At 35.1% G+C, this 22,920-nt stretch overlaps 1 pseudogene; it reads right to left on the bottom strand.

The window, feature by feature from the left end:
- Nucleotides 1-1,421: 1,421 nt before the first annotated feature.
- The window catches only part of LOC113251113 (ubiquitin-40S ribosomal protein S27a-like), an 84,718-nt pseudogene continuing 63,219 nt past the window's right edge, over nt 1,422-22,920 (bottom strand).

The raw sequence follows: 22,920 nt of genomic DNA on the forward strand, positions 1-22,920 counted from the left end.
ACCCTTGGCTTGTGGCAGTTATCCAATTCTTGAAATTTTCATCTACAGTGAATGGAATGGACATTCATTTCATCTACAGAATGGAATACTAGTGGGAAGGAATACACTTGTTGGTATAAGGAATCTCATATGAGAAAAGGACTTAGAGCAAAAAACTCTAATTGTAAAAATTATGGGATTTGATGGTATTTACCAGGAAAAAAATGGTTCCACTAAAGAAAGACCATAAAAGATGAGGGTTGATTGATTATCAGTTAAAGGCTAAGAGTAAAACTGAGAAGGTTTTCTTGGTAGCAAAAAGAGATTATCATTTCCTGGAGCTTGGGAATGTAAATAAAGCTGATGTTCAAGCCCAGGGTGTATATAATTTATAGAGATCCAAACAAGTTTGAGTTCTCTATCTTGGCAAGTTCCCTACACCCAACCCTGAGGTCTAATTAGGAAAGACTGAGACTCTGAGCTTGGGTATTGTGGGCAATTGGGTTTGTGAACATAAAAATACGGAATCCTCAGAATTCATGTGGTGTCTCTGGAGGGGGCCTGCCCCCTCTCCGAAGACTTGCACTCCACCGTAGCTTGCACATGACGCCAAGCTTTCTGCTCTGCACACGACGTGCAAAAGACAAGGTAAGAGACGCTTCTCTTCCTGGTCACCAAACCAATAATTATTGTAAACTCACCTAGCTACTCAGGCCAGGTCACATGACATAATCTAAGTCTACATCTAGTGAAAGAGAAAAGTAACCACGGCCTGGAGGAGGTTCAGAACCTACTCAACACGTAACAGCAGGAAGCTGGGAAAATAGGTGGCACTGGCTCTGAAGCCACTGAGTCAACTGGGCCAAGCATAAGGGTGCTAAGTGAAATTTTACCAGTATGACAGAGGTTTCCTAGGACATAGGATTGATTCCTTGGCAAACACCTGTGGAGTCAATGCTAACACACTGTAAAAATAGCTCTTGGAAGCTTGAAGAAAGCAGTGCCGCACGCTAGAGGAAGTAGAAATGCCATAATTGTCAGGGCAGGGGGACGTAGAACAGATTGAAATGCTCAGGGACTCGGGCCTGCCGGGTTAGTAGAGCGGGAAACTGACCAGATGTCTGCGTCTGCTGGAGGACCTTCGAGTCAACGCCTTCACTACAGACTGGAGGGATGAGACATGGACTCGAGAGGGCGGAGCACCGCCGGGACACGCAGGGGTGACTGCTCTCTACGCGGACGATTCCGGGGATGGCGGATAATGCTACTACAGAGGCTCGCTGCTAACAAGAGACAGAGAATCGTGAGATAACAGAGGCCCAAGCATCAAAGTTTAACCGTCAGAAGCAAGGTGGGAGGAATTACAGTGGTGAAGGACGGTGTTAAAATTGGAGGCAGAGAGGCTTAACCAGCAGCGTGCTGTGTAAGTGCTTCCCACGACATCATGGGCGGTATGGATGGCCACCCAACGTCGCTATGGCAAACCGGTAAGTGAACCCGTGAACGAGTGATCGGTGGGGAAGAGCTGCTCGAGCGGACTTGTGGACCTGAGCCAGTTCGCCTTCGAAGAACGCAACGACTGGAGAAAGGTTGGATCTTCCATGGTAAAGACCCTGTACCACCGGGGCCAGTGCGTACGGTGATGATCTATCTAGATTCAGGCCGGAATGTTATAGATGTTATAATGTTAACTATATATGTTACATATGTTAAATATAAACTTGTGTTTTAATTTTGTAATGCAGAAAGATCCATATATATGTTAACTTGTGTTTTACATGTATTTATTTTGCCTTACATTTAGTTGAATGATTTGACCTGTAGAGATATAAAAATATTTTCCCTCAGAACTTTGAATGCGAGGCTTTTTTTTTTATATCAATTATCTAGAGATTGGAGGCCTGTTTATCACTTATTTGTCTTTTCATTTTTGTATTGTTAATCACTCACTCCCACCCACATTTTTCAACAGTAATTCTAGCTCCTTTTTATTTATCCTTCTTTATTTTCAGTGAATTCTTTTATCCATAAGATGCGGGAAATTCATCTTTGGATTTTTTATTCCTGCCTTAATAATTTTCCTCCTGCATTTATGTACTGCACTCATATCAATTGGCCGTTATACATCCTGAATAGTTTCTATATTTTTCATCTTATCTCATACTTTCCAACTCTGTGTTTTTGTTCTGTGCTCTGTGAAATATTGTCAAATTTAATCTTTAACACAACTGAATTTTTGTTATTTCTAAACATTTCTTTTAAATCTCAAGAGCTTTTTCTTATTCTGTTAGTTCCTGTCAATTTGATAGCTAGCAATCTGCTCTTGATTTTCTAAATTATCCTATATTTTTGTCCCCTGGGATTCATTTTGTTATTTATTTCAACTTTTTAAGTTTATTTTTTATCCCAGAGTTTTCTTCATGCACATATCAATCTTCGGTGGCACATTCTTATATTTGATGAAGTTTGCTTTGATTTCTTTGTTGTGTAAGTGAATGATCTTTCTTCAGTAATCATTTAACAGAATGAGAAAGATGACTGAGACCTGTATATGCCTAGAGCATATCGATTACCCGATGGGCTTCTTCTAATTTAGAGTGATTAAAGAGGCTTTTCCTATAAGGTGAGTTGAAAGGCCTTCAAAATGTTAGAATCAGGAAGGTTTTTGTTTAGGGGGCCAACCTTCTTTTTTTCTTTCTTTCTTTTTCTTTTAAGATTTATTTATTTGAGAGAGAGAGAGAGAGCAGGGGGAGGGGCAAAGGGAGAGAAAGAGAGAGTCTCCAGCCAACTCCCCACTGAGTGGGGAGACTGATACAGGGCTGGATCTCACTACCCTGAGATCATAACCTGAGCCAAAATCAAGAGCCTGATGCTTAACCAACTGAGTCACTCAGGTGCCCCGAGGGAGCTACCTTTCCACTAGTATTTGTCCACCCCTACCTGTTCCAGGATATCCATTTGATTTATTTAGTGATCATTATTTTAACTTGATGTAGAATGAATGTTAACCTTCGATGTTTTATAATTGTATGATTTTTGTTTTGTTTTGTTTTGTTTAAAGATTTTATTTATTAATTTGACACAGAGAGAGACAGCCAGCAAGAGAGGGAACACAAGCAGGGGGAGTGGGAGAAGAAGAAGCAGGCTTCCAGCGGAGGAGCCTGATGTGGGGCTCCATCCCAGAACACCGGGATCACGCCCCACGCTGAAGGCAGATGTTTAACAACTGAGCCACCCAGGCACCCCATATAATTGTATGTTTTTTTAAGCCCATTTTTAGTACCTAAACTGACTCCTAAACTCAAAAACTTCATACATATCCCTTTCAGAGACCATGTTAGATACTTTTCAGATACTATCTTATCTAAGCCTGAAGTTAATTATCATTTTGATATTTGGATGAAGGAACTGAGGCTTAATAAGATTTAGTAAATTTCCCATGACTATCACATAAATTTGTATTTGAGCATAGGCAGTGTGGACCCCAAAACCATACTTTTTACCACTAAGACATAACATCATCCATTTCCCACTGCAGTTCTCTCCTGAATCTCCTTTTCATGACTGATATTTCTACACCTACTTATCCATTATCATATTTCCCTTCCAAGCTAGTTATGTTAATATTTTATTGAGATTTGACTTTCTAGAGAATTGGGACTTCTTATTACTACTGCCTAAAATAAAGTTATATAAAAATAATTAAGTTCATATTGCATATGGTAAAGCAATATGGAACCTTAATAATTTAATCAGTGTGTCCATGGGTAAGGATTAACATTAAAAAAATAAAATAAAATCCTATAGGGGCACAGGGTGGCTCAGTTGGCTAAAAGCATGGGATCCTGATTTTGGCTCAGGTCATGGTCTCAGGGTCATGAGATCAAACACCACATCAGGCTCCTTGCTCAGGGGGGGAGTCTGCTGGAGATTCTCTCTCCTCATGCCCCAGCTCATGCTCTCTTTCTCTCTCTCAAATGAGTAAATAAATCTTGAATATTATAAAAATAAAGTCCTACATTTATCAGACACTCCCTAACTCAATTCAGAATGGAGATTGTGTTGCGATAGTATACACATTCTTTTATCCTAATCCCTTGCTAGCCTCCTCAGCTTTCATAAAAGGTGCTTACCTTTTCAGAATAAGGATATCTGGTCAGGCACATGAAACAGATTTCAACCCACAAACAGTAGAGAAGAGCTGCACTCCAGGCATTAGCCAGGGGGGATAATTTCAAGCTTAAAACCATTCAATGTTTATCAAAAGCTTAGTTCAAAGAAACAATATCTGTGGAGGATTGCCTGAAGGATGTAAAAATTCATGTGTTCTTCTGATTTCCATGAAATTTACCTCTAGGTTTTACCAGCCCTTCAGGTTGGTGTATCATATTGTTCTTATAGTAAATGTCCTTTGATTGAATCATGCTTTCATTAGGTATCATCAACCCATGTTGAGAAACTCTCTAAAAAATTAGTCCTAAGAATTCTGTTGCTATAGTTTCTTTTTTTAAAAAAAGATTTTACTTATTTCTTGGTGGGGGGGGATGAGCGGTGGAAGGGGCAAAGAGTGAGGAATGGGCAGGGAGCCCAGTGTGGGGCTCAATCCCAGGACCCTGAGATCATGACCTGAGCTAAAGTCAGACGCTTAACTGACTGAGCCACCCAGGCACCCCCATTGTTGTATTTTCAATAAAGACAATGATGATTGCAGTATAGACTATTTTCTTTTTAAATATTTTAGAACATATATTTAGTTGATTATGGACCAAGAATGGCAACACTATGACTAAGAAATCATCTGGATTTAAATTGTGCCTATAGTGAGTTGTGTAACTTTGAGGACTGGTTTCTAGAAAGCTAATACCATCTCTGGAGAATTGTTTGCCATCATAACTACATATTTAACTTCATTTTAATAGCACTAACTACCTTTATTTCTTTTTTTCCTTCCTGTTGTGATATATATTACCTGTTCTAATTTTTAAAGCCTAATATGACACCTTAAAAACTTCTAAGACAAAGAAATAAAAGAAAATTAGATTATTTAATCATTTGAGGAAATCAGAGAACACTTTTGATAAAAATTTAACATTCTTTCCTAGAAGTCAATAGAAAAGACTAAACATGCTTAGTTTTGAGTTCACCATGACCTTAAGACAAAAGTAAATGCACTTTTCAGAAATGTAACTATTTATGAAAAAAAAAAGAAAAAAAGAAAAAATTCTACTGGAAACCTTTTAATAAGAAAATTGTAATATAAAAAATTCTCCTCAATATAGTATATCTTTGAAAGAACTTTTAAACTACTTTTTTAAATATTGGTTGGTAGACTATCAGCTAAGCATAATTAAATAAAAATCAACCTTTTGGCATGAGGTGCAATGTGATTAGAGAGAACTGGAACACACTGAGTTAATAATTCCTTTGAAGCCCACATATATCTGTCCATGCTACAGCACAGCATTTTATTTATATTATTTACTCATAACCCAGTGAAGATTATGCAAACATATTTTTTGCATACAGATACTCTTGCAAACACTTTTATTAAATTTGGTGGATAAATTCAAAGTAAATAAATAAGAAACCATATGTTCCAAGCATAGCTTAACATCATACTGGATATGTAACAAGTACTTTCAGTTCTTACTGATTTTTTATTATTTCAATAATCTATAGGGTAAATAAGTTTAATAATATTGAAAAATAGCTTGAGTTTCTCTTTTAACAATTTTCAGTAGATAATATCCCATTGCTAATTAAGAGGGTATTTATATCATGACACTACACAAGGCTACCACTAATACATGTAATGATATATTTGCATACATCTGTCCAACATATGCAAATATATGTTAGATGTGTGCATACATATTTATGTTTTCCAATTTATATTCTTAATGGGTTTTTTTTATTGTTTACTCTCCCTGAATTCATAAAGCAATGCATACAGTCTCACTACTTGCTGCTGAATTAGTCAATTGTGGGGCAAGGGAAAGGGAAAATGAAGGTATGTGCCAAAATTGGTGTCTTAATGTATCTTATTCAAATTTAGAAAACTAGTCCTCTGTGAATAATTCAGTTTTAATATAATTTTATGCATATTTGCTAAACATGCTTAATATTAAAACCATTTATTGAATGCTGTTCACAGTCACTAATGTAGTACAATTTTATTGAACATTACACACATTTTTCTAGTAATGCTTAGATGTGGAAAATCTGCAAATTTAATCTCAGGGTAGGGCAAAGAGAGGAAAGAGAGCCAAGAATTCTATTCTCATATATTTAGACTATGTGCTTTAAAGAATTGCAGAAAACACCAACTGACTTTTTTTAGCTCCACTTTTAGTGTATGACTTTATTAATATTTATAAGTTGGATTAGTTCTCTTTTTCTAATAAAAAAGTGAAACAGCTCTGAAAACCTACATTGAACCAAGTCTTCCACAATATATCTTTCTAAGACTAGGCAAACTTTGTACTGGCTTGAGATGTAAATATTTAAATGGATTGCATACTTTTTCTCCTAATAGTTTTCTTGACAATTTAATTATTTAATTAAGTTAAAATACAAAGAAAGCCATATAAACATATGAAGAATGTTATATTGACTGTTTCATTGTTCTGTGAAACTGTGTACCTCATTTTTCACGGGAGAAATTCTTAAAATATTTTAATCTAATTCTCGGAAAAGTGAACATGACAGAAATATTCAGTTGCATGTATAGAATCAAATTAAAGTCTCTGGACTAAACTAATCACCACCTAAGATCAATGATTACATTCTGTACCAGGGATGGACATTAGATTACAATAATTTGAATTTCATGTAAACATAGAGTAAAACCTTATGATAAATTGCCTCACCAGGTATCATATTTAGTTATGTTACATATTAAATTACAATCCCTGGATCAACATCATGCATCTGTTTTACACTAAATATACAATTTGTATAACTCAAGTATCATTGTAACCAGACAGTGTATCAAAATGGATTTTACTATCTATACTTTCAGTTAAGAATGTATTTTGATTTGTGTGAAACTTCTTTATGTTTCCATTGAACAAAACTTCAGTTTTTTCATCCGGAATGCCATGTGGTCAAGGTAATCAGAAGTCTGTATAACATAACCTATGAAAACTTAATATTTAAAAGAAAAAAATGTTTGAAAGATTCAGGCAAGACAGTGTGCTGGAGGGAGTAGCAATACTTTAAAATGGATTAAAATCATTTGGAGAAAGTCTACAAAAGAGCTACAAAAATGGCTTCCCTAGCAAAATTATACTTTAAAATAATTTGTTAGAATAACATCATATAATACCTATTATACCCTTTTAGAAATCCCCTTCGTGACTCTAGCATTAGAGAATGCTGCTGCCACCATAATGAACACAAAGGTACTTTGTCCATATATGTATATACAATGTTTTTTTAGAAGGCAGGTTTTTCAAGATGCATGCATAAACCATTAACTTGCCATTAAGACAAAAATTCTAACTGATAAAAATAATTTCAAGTTTGAGCCTGAAATGTAAAAATACTGATTTCCATAAATTGCAGCTGTATGGTATGTGGTTGTTAGAAACTGCCTTGGTGTTTATTTGATCTGAAGATGTAAATGGTAACTCTATGGGGGGTGGAGTTAGTTTATGAATTATATCCAGGACTAAAAAGGTACCAAAGCATATTTAAAATACACAGTAAATTTATTGACTAGAAAATTAAATGTAAGAATGGGTTATCAAGGAAGATGCAGCATCTTCTATACAACCACAGAAATTCTTAATCTGGAGTCGACTCACTTTGTTAGTGTTTCTGGAAAAGGTATTAACAATAGCTCGGTAATATTGATTTCTCTATTTACTCTTTTGTCAGTTTCATAAACATTACCAATTATTACAGGCAACTTTTTGCACTCCATGTAACCCTTCTTTATTAAATATATAATGTAAAATCACTATTTTATAAGTAGCAAGTAAACTCTTCACTTAGCTATACTAAAAATAATTTTACATTATTCAGAACTAGCAATGTGAATTTTAATATTTCTTACAAAGGGTGTTTAGTCATACCCTGGAACATATTTTTCTCTATACAGTTAATCTTTTTAAAGATTTTACTTATGTGAGAGAGAGAGAGAGAGCACGAGTGGGGTGGAGGGGCACAGGGGGAGGGAGAAGCAAGCTCCCTGCTCAGCAGGGACTGCCCACCCATGTGGGGCTGGATCCCAAGACCCTGGGACTATGACCTAAGCAGATGGCAGACATTTAACAACTGAGCCACCCAGGTGCCCTCTCTATACTGTTTATATTACTTCCTTTTGGGAAATGGTTCTACAAATACTTCCAAAATGGAATGATTTTATATCAGCGGACTAAAATAAAGTCGAAGTTCTTTCTCTTCTCCACCTGAAAACAAATTTAAATAGTCGAAGTTTTATTTAGGTAGTATATGCTCTAATTCGGCATGGTCTTTATGCTGATCAGAGAAGATAAAAAAAGAAATTCTGCCAAAAACGAATGTTTCAAATAAAAAAAAAAATCCTTAAATTTTAGCATCCTAGTTGAGATAATATGATATATATTGGATATTTATCACATCTAAGTTATTATCTTACCTTTGTATTGAGTTTTCAATTTCATAAGAGTGCTTCAGTAACTCTTTCTTTACTGGGAAAATAAAATTTAAAAAAAGAAAATGAAATTGATTTGCTACTTTATGGTGTCATATTTAATATTTTGGATAATTTTGAAACTGCTTAGTAACCCTTCATATCTGACAAAATTACTAGCTCAGTTGCCAGTATGCTTCATAAAATAATAAAATATGGATGGAGTAATATTTAAGTATCTGTATCTATTATGGGGAATTGCCTTCTGGAGCCGTGCATTATTAAAAGTTTCTAACAAGTTATAATGGATGTAAGATAATAGAATATCATGTATAATGAGTGATTTAAAAGATCATCGTACTGTGCTTGTCAGTGGTTTAAAATGTAGATAATAGAGAAGTATAAAAAATACTAGGCGTAAAGTTTCCCATGTATCTAAGACATTACATTTTTTTTCCTCGTGCATCTTTTAAAGAAATGAATGACTTTTAAAAAATAATTTATTTCAAGCATTTGCCATACCTTACTTTTACACAGATCACCACCTTGTAAATCCAAAGATTTTATTTAATTTAACTTAATTTTAATATAAATAAATGAAAAAGTGTTTGGTTATGTAATGCAAATTATGGTGATCACATTAGCTTGAAACAGTTCAAAATAAATTTCATGAAATAAGGCAATCTGATTTTCCTAATGAAGATCTCTTTTGATAACACAGTCACTGAAAATATTTGGAGATATTTCTGGCAAATGATCAACTCACATTGTTAACATTCTAACATAATGTAAAGCACACTATATCATGATATATCATGCAAAAGACACCTAAACTCAAAAAATAGAAGACGTTTCTTTGTTAATATGTTTATCTAACAGATTTCACACATATGTCCAGTAAGGATATGTTTTTGACATCTTAAAGCCACATACTATATTAATGAATATTCAGTTGTCTTATTATTTAAAACAGAGATTTGAGCTTTCTTCCCCTTTTTTTGCTGAATACCTTTACAATGACATTATAAAATTTACTTGAGTTTAGATTATTTCTCCTTGAAAAGCTCAGGATGTGGCCTGGTGTCCGGCCGCAGCTCCCATGAAAGCTGGTAAGAAGTGCAGAATCACATTTCACCCCAAACCTGGTGAATCAGAATCTGCAGTTTTATAAGTTTCCCGGTGATTCCTAGGCATATTAATATCTGCAAAGCACTGCTGTAAAGAAATCTAAGAGAAAAAGACTGATTATAATCCATATTTTCTCCCTGACATAGTTTTGACACTCTGGTTGCTTATCCTTTAGTGCCTCAGAGACACTGCATTTGGGGCGCCTGGGTGGCTCAGTCAGTTAAAGTCTGCCTTAGGCTCAAGTCCTGATCTCAGAGTCCTGAGATCGAGCCCCACCTCAGACTTCCTGCTCGGCAAGGAGTCTGCTTCTCCCTCTCCCTCTGCCTCCCTCCCCCAGTCATGTTCTCTCTTAAATAAAGAAATAAAATCTTTAAAAAAAAACAAAAAAGAAAAAAAAAGAAAAACACTGCATTTATCTGAATTCCGGTGTTAAGGTGGGGAACTCTGAATGTGAACAAGAATTATCTTCTATATTTAATTCCTAGATCAGTCACTTAACCCTATTTGTCCAACAAAATTAACTTGTCAGTTTTCTTTTTCTATAAAAAGGATGTACAGTTCCCACCCTAGACTGAATGGTTAAACAAAATATTAGAAAAAATTCAGATATAGTATTTTCAAAAAGCTGTAAGGATGGCTGGAGTCAATTCACACTTCACAACATGGAAAACATGGAGCATATTTGCTAATAAGCTGGACCCTCCAATTTCCTTGAATGGAGATGGTCTCAACTATGATGTGAGCAATATATAATAAATGTGTGGAGAATTTGAAAATTAACTTGTGGTCATAATTTGGACACTAAAAACCCAACTAAACCAAAACATATTTTCATCTGTTTACCAGAGCCCAGGCACCGAAAGTGTACGGTTTAATATTTTTTTATAAAGCATTCACTTAGTAGGTAAAAATGTTAATCTACTAGATAGATAGATAGATATACACATTTATACACATGCACATATATACGTACAATCATACGTACGTGTGCATGAGTGTATATGTGAACCCTATTAAGGGTTTTTTTTTTTTTTTAAAGATTTTATTTATTTATTCGACAGGACAGAGACAGCCAGTGAGAGAGGGAACACAAGCAGGGGGAGTGGGAGAGGAAGAAGCAGGCTCATAGCGGAGGAGCCTGATGTGGGGCTCGATCCCATAACGCTGGGATCACGCCCTGAGCGGAAGGCAGACGCTTAACCGCTGTGCCACCCAGGCGCCCCTATTAAGGGGTTCTTAATGAGAATGGGTGATACATAGTTGTACAGGTCTATTTATTTCCATGGGCACCTGGCAGAGATGAGAAATCTAGTATAATAAGTGGTGACAAGTTTTGATTACGTATGGATGAAGAAATAGGAAGGGATTCATGGAAACATTCTAAGACGAGGGACTTGGGATTGTCAGAAGAAGGTTCAGAATGGGGAAATAAGAATGTCAAAAATAGAAAGGAAGTACCTACTAAAAAAATTGGAGGGACAGAAACAGACAACAAAGAAAAATTTTGTACATTTCAAATTTAACTTAAAACCAATTTTGATGCCCAAGTACACAATAAACCGACTTTTTTGTAGTTATAATTGGTAGTATTTGTCCTTCAAAATTAGAATTCTCAATTGCTTCCTTCAACATAGGCTTTTTCTAGTGGCTTGTCATGTAATTTTGTAATCAAATCCAATTTGGTGCTTTTCATGAATAGTGGCAGTAATAGCAGCAATAAGAACAAAGTTGGAAGCCTCACACTTCCTGATTCCAGAATATCCTACAAAGAAACTGTGATCATGAAGGTGTAGCACTGGCATAAAGGCAAACATAGACCCATGGAACAGAAAAGGGAGTTCAGAAGTAGATCCTTCCATACACGGTCAAATTATCTTCAACAAGGGTGCCAGTACTACCTAATGGGGAATGGGCAGTCTTTTCAAAAAATAGTGTTGGGAGAACTGGATATCCACATACAAAAGAATGAAGCTGGACCCTCACCTTACTCCATATATAAAAATTAACTCAAAATGTATTAGCAACCTAAATATAAGAGCTTCAATTATAAAAATCTTAGAAGAAAACATAGCAGAAAATCTGCAAGACATTGGATTTGGCAATGATTTCTTGAATATGACACCAAATGCACAAACAACAAAGCCAAAAATAGACAAATAGGACTACGGCAAACTTTCAAACTTCGTGCATCAAAAGATATCACCAAGATGAAAAAGATAACCTACAAAATACGGGACAATATTTGCAAATAATATATCTGACAGGGCATTAATACTCAGAATATATAAGGAACTCCTAAAGCAACAATTAAAAATCTCAAATAATCCAATTAAAAATTGTGAAAATGACTGGAATAGACAATTGTTCAAAGAAGATAGACAAATGGTCAACTATGATATGAAAAGATGCTCATTATCACTAATAATAAGAGAAATATAAATCAAAACCACATTCAGATATTATCGTACACCTGTTAGGATGGCCACTACCAAAGAACAGAAAATAACAAGTGTCAGTGAGGATGCAAAGGCATTAGAACTTTTATATACTGTTGGTGGGAATGCAAGATGGTGCAGCTGTTATGGAAAATAGTAAGGAGTTTCATCAAAATATTAAAAACAGCATTATCATATGACCCAGCAATCCTTCTGAGTGTATACTCGAAAAAATTGCAAGCACTATTGTGAAGAGTTATTTGCAGAATCATGTTCCTCGCAGCGTTATTTACAATAGCCAAGAGGAAGAAATGACCTAAACATCCAACGATATGAATGGATAAAAAAAAAAAATGTGACATATAAGTACAATGATGTATCATTCAGCCTTTAAAAAAATGGAAATCCTGTCACATGCTATAGCGTGGTTGAACTCTAAGACGTAATACGCTAAGTGAAATAAGTTAGTCACTACAGGACAAATCCTGTAGGAGTCCACTAGTATAAAGTATCTAAAGTAGTCAAAAATCATAGAAACAAAAAGTAGAAATCTGGTTGCAACAGGTTGGAAGAATGAGAGAGGAGGAGTTAGTGTTTAATGGGTGTAGACTTTCAGTTTCTTACGATGAAAATATTTTGAGATCTGTTGTACAAAAACGTGAATAGACTTAACACTACTAAACTGCACCTAAAAATATCTAAAATGATACATTTAATGTTATAAATAAAATGTTACAGGCTTTTTACCACAATAAAAAAATTTAAATTTTAAAAGCTTCTTCTTCTTTTTTTTTTTTTAAACAAGTAGCTAGGCTATGAATTAAGAAAAATACAGCTACACATCACTCTTTGCTTGTAGTTCAGCATTCAGATATTTATTCTGCTCCATGCTGATGGGCAACAAGCATTCATAACAGCTGTCCTATAAAAGAGTTGAAGGAATTTTGTGTATTTTAATAAGCAGCAGTAAATATCAGATCATAATGCTTTTCTTCTTTTGGGATTTGTTGGGAATGCCTTACTGAAAAAAGATCTGATGAGAGACAAAATAAACAAATGGCTCTGCGTGGCTTGCTTGTACTTGGCAAAATAGCTCTTGAAACTCCCTGATGTATTACACTTTAGTTTTACTTTAGTTTGGCGTCTTTATTTCCAGGACTTTAGATATTACTTGAGAAAATATATTGCAATAAGCCATGAAACCTTCCCACATTGTACTAAATTATACGTACTAAATTACATATATATTATAAATTATGCATGTAAGGAAATATGCATGTGAGCTGTTTGTATTATATACACACGTGTCATATAGGTTTTCCTTAGCTCTGCTGTTGTGTCTGGAATGAAACAGAGGTAGATATCTGGGACAAAGGCAGATATTTCAGCACTTACAGGTCTGATGTATAATGTACACAGGCATTTAAGACAGTAGCAGAAAGATAGGAGTGTGTGTGTGTGTGTGTGTGTCTGTGGACGCTCCTGCAGGCAGAGAGGCTTACCCTTACACGTACACGTGCTGCCACACTGACTGCACTAAGAGCAGTCAATACTCCTTGGTCAACCACATACGAGGATGCAGCCTTTTTTACAACATGCCCTTTCGCTGGAACACATACATATAGCCATGTATAATCTCTTCCTCTTAAGTTTTTGGATTTTTATTTCTAAGTTAGAAATAAAATATTCTGTCTTTTGTTAAGTAAATCTTAGGAAGTATTGTAGGTGAAATCGATGTTTCCAAATAATGAGGAGGCAATCTTCTACCTACTGTGATGGTTGTTAACTTTTTAAAATCAGAAAACCAATCAAGCTAGCTTAAGTAAAACTATTAATTAAAATAGTGCATAAGTTCCACAAAGAACTCAAAGTTGGGAGTTTGGCTTTACCTCAGGAAGAGACCAGAACCACTGACACAGCATAGTAGGAAAAGCAAGAAAGCATGTGTCTCAATTGGTCACCGAAATATCTCTGCATTTCTGCTTCATTTTCCTTCCTCCTTGGCAGACTATCTTATCCCTTCCAGACTATATTTGAACATGGACATCATCCAGGAATGCTAACTTAAGCTCTTTATTCAAGTGAATCCTAAAGCCAAATTTCCAAGTAAGGGGCTTTTATTGGTCAATCTCCAGTAAGGTGCCTTTCTAATGGACTAATACTGTCATATTAACTCACCATGCAGCTCGGGCCTGGGGCTGAGTCAAGCTCGCTTCCAGTGTGGTTATATAAATGGAGGGTAGAGAAGAAGCACTCACCGGTATGCGGTACGGCAGCCTTTTAAGGAGATGCAACAGTTGAACTCATTCTATAACATAGTGTAGTGAATCAGTTCTCAAACTTCAGCCTACGTAGGAGTCCTGGAAGTCTTCTTTAATAAACAGATTGCTGGGCCTCACTCCCAGAGTTGCTGACTCAGTATGTCTGGGAAAAGGTCCAAAATGTGCATTTCTAACAAGTTGCCAGATGACTTTTATGGTGCTACTTGGGTCCCCCGCTTTTCAGAAGCAATGGTATAATGCAATGAGAACACACTTAAAGGCTAAATGCATATCTCAGATCTGCTTCCTATTGTATATCAGGAGCCCTCGAAGTTAAGAGTGATTTAGTCAATTGAACTAGATGAAGTAATGTTGAAGTTTTTTAAATTAATAAACATTTTAAAGAACAGTTTTAGGTATACTCAACAAAACTGAGCAGAAGGTAGAGAGTTTCTATGTCCTCACAAATGTACAAGCTCTCCTATTATTGACATCTCCCCACACAGTGGCACATTTGTTAAAATAGATGAGCCTGCATTGACACATCATATTATCCAAAGTCCAAAATTTATAATAGAGTTTACTCTTGTTATTGTGCATTCTATTGATCTGGATAAATGTATAAGGACATATGCCTTCCATTATAGTATCATACAGGGTAGTTTTACTTCCTTAAAAATCCTTCTTGCTCTGCCTACTCATTTCTCCCTTTCTCCTTCACCAAACAACCCCTGGCAACCACTGGTGCTTGTTTCGCCTCTATAGCTTTGCCTTTTCCAGAATGTTGTATAGTTGGGAGTCATACAGTATGTAGATTGTTGGCTTCTTTCATTTAGTAATATGCACTTGAGGTCCCTCCATGTCTTTTCATGACTAGAGCTCATTTCTTTCAGTACTGGATGATATTCCATGGCCTGAATGTACCATTTTATTTATTCATTCACCTACTGATGGACATTTTGGTTGCTTCCTAGTTTTAGCAATTATGAGTAAAGCTTCTGTACATATCAGCATGCAGATTTTATATGGACATGAGTTTCAATTTGCGTAAATACCAAGGAGCATGATTGCTGTGTCATATGTTAAGAGTATATTTAGTTTTGTAAGAAATCACTAAACTGTTTTCCAAAGCTGCTATGCTATTTTTTGCATTCACATCAGCAAGAATAGGGAGTTTCCTTTCTTTTTTTTTTTTTTAAAGATTTTATTTATTTATTTGACAGAGACAGCCAGCGGGAGAGGGAACACAAGCAGGGGGAGTGGGAGAGGAAGAAGCAGGCTCCCAGCGGAGGAGCCTGATGTGGGGCTTGATCCCAGGACTCTGGGATCACGCCCTAAGCTGAAGGCAGACGCTTAACAACTGCGCCACCCAGGCGCCCCAAGAATAGGGAGTTTCTGTTACTCCACATCTTCCCCAGCATTTGGCGCTTTCACTGTTTTGGATTTTGGACATTCCAGTAGGTGTATAGTGATATCTCATTGTTATTTTAATTTGCAATATACTAATGATGTGATATTGAACATCTTTTCATTGGCTTACTTGCCTTCTGTATATGTTTTTGGTGAAGTTTCTATTATGGTGTTTTATTCATTTATTACCAGGGTTGTTTCTTTTCTCATAGTTGAGTTTAAGAATTCTTTGCATATTTTGATAACAATCCTTTATCAGATGTGTCTTTGCAAATATTTTCTCCCAGTTTTTGGTATGTCTTTTAATAGTCTTAACATTGCCTTTCATAGAGCAAATGTTTTTAATTTTAATGAAGTCCAGCTTGTCCATTATTTCTTTCATGGATTGTGCCTTCTGTGTTGTATCTAAAAAGTCATCATCATACACAAAGTCAGTTAGATTTTATCTTGTTATCTTCCAAGAGTTATATAGATTTAGGTTTATGTCCATTTTGAGTTAATATTCATGAAGGATATAATGCCTGTGTCTACTTTTTTTTTTTTTAACAAGTGAATGTCCGGTCTTTCCAGCACTGTATGTTGAAGGACTATTTTTGCTCCATTGTATTGCCTTTAATCTTTTGTCAAGATCAATTGACTATATTTATATAGAACTATATCTGAGTTCCCTATTCTGTTCCATTGATTTATTTGTCTGTTCTTATACCCAATAACATACTGTCTTTATTACTGTAGCTTTGTAGCATACATTGTAACAAAAATGTCTTTGATGGTATTAGTAGTAGACTGTAAATGGCTGAGAAAAGAATTTCTAAAAGTAAGTATATGATAGAAACTTCCAAACCTGAAAAGCGAAGTGAAAGAAGACTGAAGAATTTCCAAGAACTGTAGGACAACTACAAAAGGAGTAACATAGTCATGGTGGGACTACTAAAAGGAGGAAAAAGAAGAGAAAGAAGGAAAGAAAGAAAGAAAGAAAGAAAGAAAGAAAGAAAGAAAGAAAAGAAAGGAAGGGAGGGAGGGGGAGAGGGAGAGAGAAAGACAGAAAGAAGTTTTTGAAGCAATAATAACTGAGAATTTCCCCCAAATTAATGTCAGACACACATGAAACTACAGATCCTGGAAACTCAGAGAACACCAAACTCAATAAATACGAAAAAAGCAAAAACAAAACAAAACAAAAAGCCCCCCAAACTACAACTAAGCATATCATATTCAAACTATGGAAAATCAAAGACTAAGGGAAAGTCTTGAAAGAAACCAGAGAGAATAAAACACCTTACCTATGAAGGCATAACAACAATTACATTCAATTCCTCCTCACCGTGTAAGCAAGATGAGAGTGGAGTAATCTTATAGTGTTGTGAGAAAAAAAACCACCAACCTAGAATTCTATACCCTGTGAAATTATCCTTCAAAAGTAAAGTAAAATGAAATACTCTCAGACAAACAAAAATTGAAAGACTTTCTTGTCAGTAGAATTGCCTTGTAATAAATGTTTAAAAAGTCAGAGGAAGACAAATACTATATGATTTCACTCATATGTGGAATTTAAGAAACAAAACAGATGAACATAAGGGGAAAAAAAGGAGCAAAGCAAGTCATAAGAGACTCTTAATTACAGAAAGCAAACCGAGGGTTGTTGGAGAGAAGGTGAGTGGAGGATGGCCTAAATGGGTGATGGACATTAAGGAAGGCACTTGTTGTGATGAGCACTGCGTGTTATACATTAGTGGTGAATCACTAAGTTCGACTCCTGAAACTAATATTACACTATATGTTAACAAACTAGAATTTAAAAAGAAATTTGAAAAAGAAAAAAAAAACAAGTAAAAAAACCGTTCTATAGTAAAAAAGAAAACAGAAACTAATACCCACATAAAGGAAAAGCATCTAAAATGAATATGTGAATATAAAATAAAAACTTACTTTTCTTACTCTTAACTCATCAAACAGTTCAAATGTTCAAAATGTTCAAAATGACTATATATGCTTTGGTTTGTTTTTGCGTAGTGAAACGAATGACAGCAATCATTCAAGGGACAAGTGGGAAGAATTAGAAATACTTTCTTTTAAGGTACTTGTACTACCCATAGAGCATTATAGTGTTATTTAAAAGTACATTTGTATTCACTGTAAAAGTATATTGCAAACTCCAGTATAGCCACTAAAAAAAGTTTTAAAAAATGGAAGTATAATTAATAGGCTAAAGGAGAGAAAGTGGAATGATATAAAATTCTTAATTAAAACAACAAAAGGCAGAAAAACAGAAGACAAAATAAAAACAGGAAAAGAGTAACAAATATGGTAGATTTTAACCTAATTATATTAATAATCATTTTAAACATCAATGATTGACATGCACCAAATAAAAGACAGAAATCTTACAGAGTGGATTAAAAAAAAAGATTCAACTATAGTTTGCTAATAAGAAGCCACTGTAAATATAAAGACACATATCAATTGAAAATAAAGGGAAAAATATACACAACGTTAACACTAATCAAAAGAAAGAGAGAGTAGGTAATTTCAGATAGACTGAAAAGCAACAAGGTATCAGGGATAAGAGGGGCCTTATAGAGTAATGAAGGGATCAGTTCTCAGGGCGCCTGGGGGGCTCAGTCGTTAAGCGTCTGCCTTCGGCTCAGGGCCTGATCCCAGGGACCAGGGATCGAGCCCCACATCAGGCTCCTCTGCTGGGAGCCTGCTTCTTCCTCTCCCACTCCCCCTGCTTGTGTTCCCTCTCTCGCTGGCTGTCTCTCTCTCTGTCAAATAAATAAATAAAATCTTTAATCAATCAATCAATCAATCAATCAGTTCTTGTAGAAGACATACCAATCCTTATAGAACAATCTTTCTTAGCTGGCTCTTTCTTTGGTTCTCTTTATTAAATTTCTAGATGGTCTAAAGTTCTTGTTCTCATAGACTGATGTGCTTACTCCTAATTAGCTACTACCGAAGTCTCTATTGGTTTTGACATCTCCACATTCTTCTTCAAATAAGGGTATATTTATTAAGAACTTCCGAACTCTCTGTTCTTATAACCTGCCTCATCCTCCGGTCATAACTTCAGTGCTACTACTCTGGAGAAGGGTGTGTGGATATTTGCCTATATCTTTGCTGGTCCAGGGCATTAGCCTCTACTCCTCTCAGGTTTACTCTCCTTGTGTGGAACCTATGAACTATTAGTGAAGGTACTGGGACTGAGGTATTCTCAGTTTGGAGTTTCTGCCCTAGGAGTGGGGCTGGGTGGAGAAAGGAATCTCAGGTTGTTCTGATTATCTTGTTTGCAATAGACTTCCAAAACATGGAGCCATGCGAGTGGGAAAAGGTGGTGGCCTTCCGCTGCTGTAGAGATAAATTATCTCTTGCCTGGTATATTGGGGAAAAGCCAGCCCTGTGGCTCTTGAATGTTCCCACCCATATTACAGCTTCCATTACAATGAACTGATAGGAGGAGTAAGTGGGCCGTAGGTCAAATGCCACAGACTCTTGCTATTCTTAGTGAGATTTAGTGGATTTTCCTGATGAATACTTCTTAACGTGCCCTATGCCCTTAGGACAATTCCCAAAGGCTTTAAATGGTTGTTTGTTGTGTTTTGTTTTTGGTAATTTTCACCAGTTAAGTTTGTTTTGCTGGGAAAGTGTCTGCAGAACTTCTCACATCACCATTCTGGAAGTTGCTCTCCCTGTCGTCTTGTTATAGCAATGCTCCATTCCTTATATTCTCTCCAGGATTTATGACTGCTGGCTGTGCTCTCATACTTAACACCCCTACCTCCACCAATAAGCAATTTATAGCCAACTGTATAAGAATCCCCACAATATTACTAAATCAACAAGAAATACCACATAGAGGCAAGTACTGAACAGTATAAAATGTCTACCTCGTGAAGGCACTTAATCTAATACATTTGACTCATTTTAATGAATCCTTAGACTTTTAATGGCTTAACCACTTCTTTTATTAGCACAATTTTTACAGCCTATAATCAATTGTTTCATATCTGTAGTTTGTTTGCGATCGTCACTTTTTTAACCTAAAAAAAATTCTTGAGGTACGCATCCCCCTAGTAAACTCAGCTTTATCCATCTACAGGTATGCATTTCTTTTATCTTTACTGGTGGTATCAGGCTAATGTCCCCTGAATTTTACAAACCAGAAACACTGCATGGTCTTCTTATGGGCTAATGTGGTGCTTATCCTATTTTATAATTTAATAAATATAATTTATGTATTAAGGAAAAAATCTATATGTACTTAAAAAAATAAATTAACAAGATTTGGTTTTACCCGAGGAAGAAAGTGAAGGAAAACTATGTGCAATTGTATGTCGTGCGCTTTAGAAACATTATTCTTAATGTAAGGTAAGAATTATCACTTTCGTTTTACATTTAAGATTTATGAAATTAAGAAAAATTAAATTATGTGTAATTAGAGTCAGAGTTAGTCTCATTTGAAACCATTTTCTCTAGGGCCTGTGTTTTGAGTCAAAAATCTGTGGCAATTATTTCTGTGGAGTAACATGAATAATGACAACCCCAGAAATGTCTCCGAAGATAGATTGCCCACATGTAGTAGCCAAAAGGAGCTGAAATTCCAGAGATGTGTACCAATCCTCATAATTTTTTAACATTAAAAGAGGTTTTACTCTAACCTTGCAAGAAATAAATCAGTAAGGAATAAGGATTAAATCAAACTACAACAACAAAAATAAATAAAATGACAAAAAATGTGTCTGAAGAGTATGGAAAGTTTTCATTATGGTCACATTTAGTCATTTTTAACCAAGCTTTCATCTTTATTTGAAAAGTATTCATTCTTCGATGACTCTTGCAAAATTTGGGGGCAATGACAAAAAACCTATTTAAATTGCTAACAACTAACCACATTGCTGGAGAGGATCTATGAGGGAAAATAAGTATTGAGTTCTCACACTACAAACTCAGAATGAAAAATGACAGCCAATGCCATAAGTATTTTAGGAAAAATTATGCAAAAAAAACCCCCAACCCTCCAAATCTATTAGAGTTACATCTTTGCCTCGAGGCGTATTTCCTTTCTACAAATTATTTTGTAAATTTAATATTTTTAATCAAATTTATGGGCAAATTTCAAAAATAATTTAGAATATTGCAAAATAATTTAGAAGAAAAATACGTGTGTATTAAGGAAAACAGGTTAGTTTATGTTTAGTTAAATTTAATTAAAATCATCCATATGGTGTTATAGAGGTGTTAGTTTTACTTATCAAAAAAAAAACTTTCTACATAATGACTTCCATTCACGTTTAGCACAATAGTCCCAATAATTATCAAATCAATTATATCATCTTATCAAGATAAGCAAAACTTCTAACTCTTCTAAACACATAAAAATTAAGAAATGAATCTCTGAAAACCTAAAAGAATTGTGTCCTGAACTTAGAAATGTACTCACTGAGAGACAATTTTTCTACATATAAGAATTACATTTTACAATGAATATTAACAATGGCATTTAGTTTTGAAAATAATAGGGACGGCTCAGTCAGTGAAGCGTCTGCCTTCGGCTCAGGTCATGATCCTGGGATCCTGGGATTGAGTCTCGCATAGGGATCCCTGCTTGGCAGTGAGTCCTCTTCTCCTCCTCCCTCTCCCTCTGCTGCTCTCTCTCTCTCTCTGTCAAATAGATAAATAAAATCTTAAAAAATAATATGGAGTATGACAATATTTTGAGGTTGTTTTCATTGATCACTCTTTAAAAGTTTCTTTCCAAAAGCCATAAAAATCTAATCTCCCTGGTAAATGTAATAGGTAAATTAAACATTAAGACAATTTCTAAAGAGGAAGTTGCAGTTTCAGATCATATATTAGAAGCTTTTGGAACTACATCAGATGAAAAGAAAGTGCCTATTCTTCCACCAAACTTTTTTTATCAACATAACTATGGAAAGACTGTTGGAACTTACATATTCTAGTAGCAGAGGTCAACAATTATACACAGAATCAAATTCTTTAGAAGCCTGGATAAAGAATTTTTTTTAATTTTAAAGTTTGAAAAAATAGTTTTATTTATCAAATAACTAGCCACTCTCATTATTTTTATGATAGGTTTATATTGTGGTATAAATTTCTAAAAATATATATCATCAATGGTAAAAGACATGAAATTGGGAAAATTTCTTTTCAGGTATTGGTATCAATAACTGCAGAGAGGAGCAAATAGTAAGGAGGATCAAATACGTTATAAAGGGACTTAAATGATTTCAATTTGGCAGCTCTTTCTGCTCTTTTCAAGCTAATTTATCTAAGCACACCAAAACTAATTCAGAGATCAGCTTAGTTTCTGAACCAGCTGTCCTCATAACTGAATAGGATTAGACAAATTATTTATTACTGCTCGAATCTCTCTTCCTCTCTTTCTGTTAATGTATGGGTATCTTCCAGTTCTCCTGATTTTCAATACTGCTGGGACACAATCTCTGAAGGTAACATGGGGCATGTGTTATAATTATAGGAACAAACAGTTGTTTCTAGAAAAGTCATATGTATGTGTGTATGCATGTGTGTATGTATATATATGTGTACATACATACATAAATATATATGTACACACACACGTATACACACACACACACATATATATACTCACACAATTCTCAATTTGAGGGTTTCTAAATGGTCACATTAAGACCTATGTAAATATGGAAATGGCACACATTTTACCAGAAATCTATTGGTCTCAATTAGATATTTAATCATATTTTCTTTGGACTTTGCTAGTGGTTATGACTTATATTTAGTTAAAACTAGAGGTGAATTTACTCATCTGAGTTGGGAAAGCTTGGAAATACTGAAAGGCATTATAAAATATAAAACAATTTTACTATTATACTTAAATATTACATTTTATGTATATTAAAATGAAATTATGCATTCAATCTGGACAGGGGGTCCTGGGCTAAAATTGACCCCTTTTTGTGCTTAGCAGGTTTTGTTCTGTGTCAAGCAGAGAATGTCATCTCTGACAAATATTGTCTGTGCTCTATTTTAACACATATTCACATAATCCTGCAGGATAGGTATTGGTACACTTTCCCCATATTTC

The sequence above is a fragment of the Ursus arctos genome, unplaced genomic scaffold (genome assembly GCF_023065955.2).
Source record: "Ursus arctos isolate Adak ecotype North America unplaced genomic scaffold, UrsArc2.0 scaffold_10, whole genome shotgun sequence".
Lineage (NCBI taxonomy): Eukaryota > Metazoa > Chordata > Mammalia > Carnivora > Ursidae > Ursus > Ursus arctos.